The sequence below is a fragment of the Vulpes lagopus genome, chromosome 1, assembly GCF_018345385.1.
Source record: "Vulpes lagopus strain Blue_001 chromosome 1, ASM1834538v1, whole genome shotgun sequence".
Lineage (NCBI taxonomy): Eukaryota > Metazoa > Chordata > Mammalia > Carnivora > Canidae > Vulpes > Vulpes lagopus.
In genome coordinates this window covers 60,553,175-60,558,958 of record NC_054824.1, presented here as the reverse complement: position 1 = coordinate 60,558,958, position 5,784 = coordinate 60,553,175, and positions in this window count along the sequence as shown.

The window sequence follows — 5,784 nt, the reverse complement described above, 5'->3', positions numbered from 1 at the left end:
GCTCTGAGGCAGGTGTCCGATTTGTGCTGCTGCCCTGGAGGGTCCTCTATATCTGTAGGACCTGTTCGGTGTCTGGACAAGAGACTTATGGTGTCAGACCTCAGTTTCTCCAGGGAGAGAATGGGCACAGGAGACCTTGGGGGAGTCTCAGGCAGGAGGGGCTGCTGTGTTCACTTCGGAGTTGGTCAGCTCCCAGCCCCCGCCGTGAGGAAACTGGGATGGGACACAGATCCACATTCTGAATCCTCGAGGGCCACACAGATAGGTGGGACAGAGATTCAGGGAGAAAGGCCGTGCAAAACCACAGGTTCCCCACTGGCCCAGGAAGAAGGCTTCCTGAAGGAGGAAGATCCCAGGAGGGTTGCTTCTAAAAGACTCAGCAGGTGGTTCTGGAGGGGAAGAGGCAAGGAAGTGGGGCCACAGCAGCCCACCAAATAATATCCTTATTTGTTGTCATTGTTGCTACAGCTTCTTGAGCAGTTATTATGTGCCTGGAATTAGGCTAAGTGACTGTATTATGTGTTTTAAGGCATTTACTCCCCAGAGAGTCTGCTCCAGGTCAGGCATGGGTTTGCTGTGAGTCTTCCATAAGATGGGATATGCCAAGTGCCCCCTTGGCCCAGCACCTGGCCCAGGGAAAACACCCAATAAATGCCAACTATAATTAATGCTGTAGCCATTAATAGTACTCCAAAGCAGTGTGGTTTTCTCTTCAGAAAATGGTTTTTCCACAGAGGCTCAGTGAGGCTCTAGGGGTTTGTCTGAGGTTACTGGCCTGGGAGGAGTCTGGGAAAAGCCTTTCTGAGGATCTCAGTCAGCCCAGGCCCCCAACCAACCTGTCCCTTTCCCCTCAGGAGTGCCTGAGGGCCTCCCCAAAAAGCCTCCTTCCAGACAAGTCTCCTGCCCAGTCAAATCTTACCAATCCCCAGGCTCTACTGTAATCTACCTTTTTTTTTTTTTTTAAGATTTTGTTTATTTATTAGAGAACATGAGCAGGGGAAAGAGCAGAGGGAGAGGCGGACTCCTCGCCGAGCAGGGAGCCCGACTCTGGGCTCAATCCAACCCAAAGGGAGATACCTAACTGACTGAGTCACCCAGGCACCCCTGTAATCTACCTTCTGTAAGAAATTTCCTGTGGCCACTTTAGCCCACTCCCCAGAGGCCCACTCAGCCACATGGTCACATGCAGTGTATGCTGCATGTGCAATGGGATCTGTCTCTGTGTGTGAGGTTCACCCACCCCCAAGCTACAGAGAGATGCCCCCTACTTGATTAACATAGTTTGGAAGGACAGTGGCCCTGGTGGCCAGCTGTGGGCAGCTTGGTCCAGGCCTTAGCCTTCACATGTATGACAGATCCACGGCCTTATGAAATGTGGACCTCCGAGTGGAGTCCCCAGAGTCTTAGAGCTGGAGAGCAGAGTGCCAGCCAGTGGGTGGGCAGAAACTGGCTGTAAATTTGGAGCAGGGAACACACACAGCAGGCCCCAGAGGCTGCAAACTGCAGTCTGGCCCTTGATCCCTCCATGAAACCCTTCTGAGCACCTCCTGTGCTCCAGGCCCTGAGCTGGGGTCCAGGGACACAGCAGCAAGACTGATCCTAGGTACCTGTGGCCCAGTGGGCAAGCCAGAGACAGATCTGAACTCCCACTAGGTCCAGCACCCTTCTTACCACCCTCTATGAGTTGACTGAGTCCTCATAGAAGCCCTATCCCAAATTTCGAGATGAGGAACCCAGGACACACAGAGGTGATATCCCTTGCTCCACAGTTTGGATTTAGGGGTGCTAGGACAAGGATGAGAAAAATCTTAGGATGATATGGAAGCCTCAAATCAAGACATATTGCCCATTCAAACTTTTTACTATTCAGCCAAAAAAGTTGACATCCAAAGAGGAGGAATGAAAGAACTCACAATTATTAAGTCCAAAATGGTCAGCGTGGTACCAAATGCCTTCCCTAGAGTCATTGGATTAAATCAGAAACACTCCCATCAACTGCTCTGAGGCTGGGAATGGGGAGTGGGCAGTGAGGGGACCATTAGGTCAGACAGAAAAGTCCAAAAGGCCAAATAAGGCTGGGGACCTGGGTTAAGGGGCAGCAAAGTGGTGGGAGGCCCAGGTAAGAACCAGCTGGCATTGTCTGCAGGGGCTGTAGGCAACCAGGGAAACATCCTGGGGTTGGCCTCTGAAGGTCCCAGGGGCTCCGATCAGTTCTTGGGAACATAGGCCGAGGAAGAAAGAAACCAGATGTGTTTTGGGTCATTTGGGAGTGACCAGTGGTATTGATTCAGAGTAGGTCCTAGAGGGGGTGCTTTCAGCAGCCAAGAAAGGTCTTGAACCAAGCACCCTGGTTCATGAAGGCACCTCAGCACCCCCAAAGCCTGTTTTCTGTATGAGTGGGCAGACACAGCACCACTTTGCCTGGCAAGCCGCATTGTCTGCACAGCATGGCCTGGACAGACCTCAGCCTAGACCCCTGAATTCCTCACCTGCCTGGCACGCCTCCGCCTCTCTTGGGGCAAGGTCTCCCCTAATCCCACCTCATAGGGTCTTCTCCCCTAACCTCCTCATGAAGCACAAAGTCAGGTTCAAGTGTTTCCAGATGTGAAACTCCAGATAATGCCCAAACAGCAGACAGAACACAGGTGCTGGGACGAGCACAGCCCCAAGGAGGGAGGCTAGAATAGAGGAGGGCACCCACACCCACCCAGACCCTGCGCCTGGTGCCTCCTCACAGGCGGAACCCAGGTCAGAAAGAAGGAATTACAATCTGCTCATCTGACGAACATTTCCTGAACCAGGATTGGGTGTCCAGCTCCACGCAGAGTGCTGGAAAGGATTGCAAGGTGTCACAGTGGAATCCCAGAAGGAGGAGGGAGGCCACAGGGAGACCCAGAGTCCATTTCTCTTCCTCCCTTTACAGCCAACAGAAGATCATGGACAAGAATTGAGGATTTAGGTTCAAATCCCAGCTCAGCTACATACCGGCTGGGTGATGTTGGGCCAGCTGTATCACACCTCTTTTTTTTTTTTTTAATTTATTTATTCATGAGAGACATAGAGAGAGAGGCAGAGACACAGGCAGAGGGAGAAGCAGGCTCCATGCAGGGAGCCCGACGTGGGACTAGATCCAGGGTCTCCAGGATCCTGCCCTGGGCCGAAGGCGGCGCTAAGCCGCTGAGCCACTGGGGCTGCCCTGTATCACACCTCTTGAACAGGAAACCTGTTGTCCTTATACACAAAACAGTCTGACACCAAATGAGGGAAAGGAGGCTTTCTCCACACCAACCATTTCTCCGGTTCTCCAGGCACCACCTGGGTGCACTTCGATTCCATTCAGTTCTGACGCTGTTTACCTAAAGTTAGCGTCAGAACCCCCAGGCGCTCCATCCCACAAACTGCCCCCACTTCAGACGCCTGTCACAAGTCCCACGTTGTCACCTGTGCTCCTGACCAACCAGCTCTCAGTCAGGGATCCCATGAGCCCCTCCATCAGGTTTTACGATTTGCTACAACTCAGAGAACTCAGGGAAACGTTTACTTACATTCATCTGTTTCTTGCAAAAGGATGTGCTAAAGGATACCGATGAATAGCTGGATGAGGAAGGACATAGGGTGAAATCAGGAAGGTCCCAAGCGTACAAGCTTCTGTCCCTGTGGAGTTGGGGTGCACCACCCTCTCAGCCCATAAACGGGTTCACCAACCCAGAAACTCTCTAAACCCCCCATTGGGCAGCCCGGGTGGCTCAGCGGTTTAGCGCGCCTTCAGCCCAGGGCCTGATCCTGGAGTCCCGGGAAGCAGTCCCGCATCGGGCTCCCTGCACGGAGCCTGCTTCTCCCTCTGCCTGTGTCTCTGTCTCTCTTTCTGTCTCTCTCTCTCTCTCTGCCTCTCATGAATAAATAAATTAAATATCTTAAAAAATAAATAATAAAAAAATAACACCCCCCCCCCTTTAGGAGTGTTTAAGGAGAGCCCACCCACCCACCCAGGAGTATGATTAATTATTAACTCAATCTCCAGCCCCTGTTCTCTCCTTGGGTTAAAAGTTCTAGGCTTTTAGTCATGGCTTGGTCTTCCTGGCCACCAGCCCCCATCCTGAGGCTATCCAGAAGTCCTCCAGGAATGGCCTCACTAGAACAAAAGATGCCATTATCACTCAAAAAATTCCAAGGAGCCAGGAGAAGAGACCAACTATATATTTCTTGTCACCTCTGGCCCTCATCTTTCTCCTCTATTACATGAGGATAATGATACCGTGTCCTTGAGCTGTTTTAAGACTTAAACAAGTGTAAAGTCCTTAGTCCAGTGTTTGGCACATAATAAGAACTTAATTAACTATAAGTAATGTTCTTATAGATGAGGAAGTTGAGACCCAGAAAAGGGGTTGGGGAGGACTTGTCCAAAGTTGGCTTGGAACAAGACTCTTGATTCCACTCAGTGGCCTGAGCATCTGTTCTGTGGCTAACACTCCAGCAGGCTGGGCAGACGGACACCCCAATGACCCCAACGGTCCCCATCCTCGATGGCCATACACAACACTATAGGGTGAGTTTCTCAAGTCAAAGAGTTCACGGTTGCCCCTGGATAGACATGACAGCCAGGCCAGTGGCCTAAGCATGCCAAGCAGAATGTTGGGTTGTGTCCCCTTGAGAGAGATGTTGAAATCCTAATCCCCAGGACTTCAGCATGTGACCTTATTTGGAAATACAGTCACTGCAGGAGTAAATAGTTAAGATGAAGTCATGCTGGAATTAGGTGAGTCCCTAATCCAATACAACTGGCGTCTGTATGAGAAGAGGAGAGACACAGAGAACGCCATGGGAAGGCACAGAGACATACAGGAGGAGTGCCATGTCGGCGGGAAGGAGCCTCTTGGAAATGAGGGGGCTTTCAAGATAAAAAGGTCAAGTTGGGGTGTCAGGGACAACCCCTTCCTGGAAGCTGTGGGCTGAAGGGGAGAGACTCAGACTCATCCTGATTGGACAGTACAATGAGAACAGCCAAGTCTGGTAGAGGTGCCCTTGGGTAGGGGTGCTGGAACTCCTGCCCCCTGCACGGAGATGGCCCTTGGGCTGGTGGGTGGGGACCAGGAAGATCAAAAGCGACCAGGTTACAGACTGTGCCAGCGTGTGTGGGAAGTGGGAAAGAGGACAGAAGAGGAAGGCAGGTATTAAAATGTGCCACTGGGACGCCTGGGTGGCTCAGTGGTTTAGTGCCTGCCTTTGACCCAGGGCATGATCCTGGGGTCCCAGGATCAAGTCCCGCATCAGGCTCCCTGAATGGAGCCTGCTCCTCCCTCTGCCTATGTCTCTGCCTCTCTCTCTCTCTCTCTCTCTCTCTCTCTCTGTGTCTCTCATAAATAAATAAATAAAATCCTTTTAAAAAAAATCGTGCCACTGCCTTAGGACTCCTGCTGTAATTGGAGAGTTCTGGGTGGGGGTGGGGGTTCTCCTCCCCCTCCCTGCCAGAACCTTCAACTGTCAAGCACCACGCTAGCCACCAACATGCTGTACTCCCCAGGTAGGCGCAGATGGGCCTTATACTACTGTACCTCTGCAGACCAGGGCCTCCCCTCAGGGAAGGGGCTGTGCCCCCTGGAGGGTGACTCCTCCATCAGACTGGATGCCCCCTAGGAGCAGATGGGCCTCTTCCTCAGATGGTCCGCTGATGGCCAGACTCACAGGAGCCCTTCCCCCTGTCTCCACTGAGACGTTGGAGTCGGGGAGAGGAGAGGGACCAGTCACCCCACTATCACAGCTGCCTGGGAGAAAGGCTTGTGTGAA